Source organism: Frankliniella occidentalis, unplaced genomic scaffold (assembly GCF_000697945.3).
Source record: "Frankliniella occidentalis isolate FOCC.00 unplaced genomic scaffold, Focc_3.1 Scaffold152, whole genome shotgun sequence".
Taxonomy (NCBI): domain Eukaryota; kingdom Metazoa; phylum Arthropoda; class Insecta; order Thysanoptera; family Thripidae; genus Frankliniella; species Frankliniella occidentalis.
The window spans coordinates 99,729-103,098 of NW_026267279.1; the positions used below are offsets into that span (position 1 = coordinate 99,729).

At 47.7% G+C, this 3,370-nt stretch overlaps 1 protein-coding gene across 1 annotated transcript in view; it reads right to left on the minus strand.

Moving 5' to 3' along the window:
• LOC113206198 (uncharacterized) overlaps positions 1-3,370 on the minus strand; it is a 101,707-nt gene that overhangs the window by 78,485 nt on the left and 19,852 nt on the right. The window lies entirely within an intron of this gene.

The following is a 3,370-nucleotide window of genomic DNA, read 5'->3' on the forward strand; positions in this document are numbered from 1 at the left end:
GCCATAAAACGGATGCGCTCGGAAGATGTTTATTACTGGACAGACCGTTCTCCCACCTGCCCTTCACGTCGCCCTTTACGACGCTGCGGAAGATATTCTGAATTTGTTTTGTTTTTATTTAATTTTGTCTTTTACACTTTTCCAAACCAACCCGTATTTTAGTATAATGTCCAGCTTGGCACCGATCCTGCAAAACATTTGTCCTTGACTATCATTTTTCTATGGAGACGGATTCCAGTTTCCTAAAGCGGATTTATCCTAAAGACAGCGGGTCCGTGCGGAACGCCAGAACCTGCCGCTCCAGCGATGACCCCGAAACATTTTTTTTCTCCTCTCTCTTTTGACGCATCTCGAAAAAAATAATGTCAATTTGCATAGAAAGGCCGAACGAAGAGGCGAAGGTATCCATCAACAGGAGGTCTCGATCTTCTTCTATCCTCATCTGACGCAATAATATATAACGACCTCCATTTCCTTTATTTAACATTTTTCGTTCGTGGTTTTAACGATTTTTCCCTCCTTTTTTCAAAGCGAAATCGCAGAAGTGGTTCGGGAGGCACGACATAATTAGTAGTTTGGGAGAGATTGCAGGGAGGGCGATAAAAATGATGTGGGGCGGAGATGATCGTTACCGCCGGGCGCGCGGGGGCCGAGCCATACCATGAGTCGGACCCCCCGCAACAGGGGAAGCTGAGCGCCTCTGTTCCCTCTTTTCTTGCGAAAAAAATATATCGAATTATTGGTAAAACGTTATATATTTCAGACTAAAGTTCCACAAAGAATCTGAATTTGATTCGCAGTGGAAGACGTGGTTTTTAAAGGAACACTTTTGTTTTGTTTTTTTTCGCGTTTTTTGCGAAAACGTGTCTTTCTCCAGTTGGCGTGGGATCAAAAGGACACAAAACAACGCGTCAATCACAGTAACCACGTATCGGAAGGAATAAAGGGGGTTAGTCAAACAATTGCATTATAGTCCGAAACTGAAACGCGCCGTTCTCTCTATGTTTTTTTTTTTTTTCTGCTTTCCGTTGTGATGTTTTATTCGCACCTCTGACCGTGTCGCGCTACATAGAGACTTTCGGGAAGAATGAAGTAGCCAAGCCAAAGAGGTGGGGGAAGGGGGAAGACTGAACACAAGCTGTATTGGCGGCGGCCAGGAATCCCCGGAGTGCTGCGCACAGCGCCACAACTGGGCGGTCCAACGGGACAAGGTGCGGGTCAAGGGGGCCTGTCTGTGGAGCCGTGGTGGAGCCCGCAGAGCCTGCTGTCCGAGCAGACCTCTTGCGTTTTCGGCGCACGCTATGCGAGAGACAAGCCAAGGTTCTCTCTTTCTCTTGTGCTCGTGCTCTCCCTTTCTCTCTCTCTCCCTCCCTATTTCGCTGTTTCCCGTCCGTCAGTCTCTCCTCCATTAAGAGGGAATCACAAGGTGAGCTGCTTGACCAAATCGCGAAAAATCATAAAACAATTAATCACTTCAAACAAGCCTTTATCTTGTCAATGGCCCTCGCAATGACCACCCAGTAGAATGCTTGCGAACGATTATAGCAATGTAGCTGCTTTTCTTTGTAATTGCGAACAAATTACGAACGATTTTCTTTTTAATGCGAAGAAAATCTTTCGCGCAACTAGGAAGAAATTTCCTCGCAAGCTTATGAAGCAGCCAAATCTTTCCAAAGGAATTATCAGTGCTTAGACCAAGAGCGCGTGCGCGTGTGTGTGAGCGGGGGAAAGAAGGGTGGAGACATTTTTATCATTTTTTGTAACACACACAAACAGTCATGCGAATGCGATCCAGTTCATAAGGTTCTCTTCCGCCTGCTCGAACTGGCCAAGCGTTGCAAAAATACCGTGCGCCTCTTGATATTACGCGGGACGGCCTACCTCTGCTATTTGGATCAGAACTCCCACTCTATTTAAATGTCCCGCTCGGCTCAACGGCGGCGGCGGCTCTGTTGTGGGATTAATTGCCCAGATTCACACGCGAATGGAGCGCTTTTTATTATGTTTCTCCCTTTTTTCCCCTCTCTTTTTATTTCATTCTCTTCGCCCGCAGCAACAGCGTGCAGCGCAGAACTAGAGCTGTGTTGTGGAGTGTGTGTGTCTATTCGTAACGCGCCAATGGGCCACCTCTACCGCTGACGCGGCCTGACGCAAGGCTTGTAAGTTCACTCACCCTCCCACGCACACACACATACACACACACACGCGCGCGCTCGCACACACTCACACACAAAGCCCGTCTCGCACGCGTGAGCTTTCGCTCACTTGGCAGCCACTGGCTGCTCTTTGATTTGCGGAAACTCCTCAAACCGCTAGGTGCAGCTACCACAACAACAGTTGCATCAGCTGATTAATAGAAACAACGATAACGCCCCCGGACACCATTCCGCCCATGGCCCAGCCCACCCAGGTTGAAGAGCGCGGGGGTCAGAATATTATTAATTATTTAACCACCTTTGTTATAAGTTCTTACAGGGTTACGATTGCACACTGAGGTTGGGGCAGATAGAGCAATAGAGGGAGTTCCTAACACATCTAAAAATTAAGAAACTGAACATGAGTAAATTTCAAAAAATATCAGAGAGGTATACTATACATTCACAGTATACAGATTATACCATCACGTTGTGAAATGGGACCTTTTCAGTGTAAAAAAACTATCAACCAAATTAAGACGTCAAAATTTGTCGTTGCTGCTCATCAAAATTGGGTTTTAAAATGGTGCTAATTAAAGCACCCGTTATCAGATTTTTGTTTGCATCTCAATCGTTTAGGGTGTCCCATCTCAAGTCACTGTATAAGATAATTTTAAGGTAGAAGTTTTGTCGTAACTCAGCACGGGTGCCCTGCCACACGCACGCGCACGTGTGTCGCCATGTGCGTCGGCACGGAGGCCCTGACCTCGTCACCCAGGTCCAGCACGCACGCCAACCGCATACTCTACTTTTTCCTCATTCCACTCACGCCTGTTTGGCGCACGCAGGAGCGCTGCTACTAGTTTAGCGACCGTTGAATTTCCAAACGAAAAGAAAAGAAGAACAGTTGCTCTTCTGAGTTGCTGAGCTACTAAACTGCGTTCAAGGCGTGTAGCATTTGGACAAACTACAGACGATAAGTGCGTGTCATCATTTCTACCACTGGGATAGAAGCGTGGTGATAAAGACATGGGGATCGACGTTTGGGTCTCAGTCAGCGGCGGTCAACCGATGTCGTTTACTGATTGCCCGTCTCTTACCGAGCAGGAGTCCTCCATAGTGGGCGTCCCTGAGCAGCAGACTGGACCAAAAGGATGGCCAAGTCCACTCTCGAAATTAAAACGGAGACAGCGGCGCCGGGGCCAAGAGAGGGGAGGGGAGAGGGAGAGAGGGAG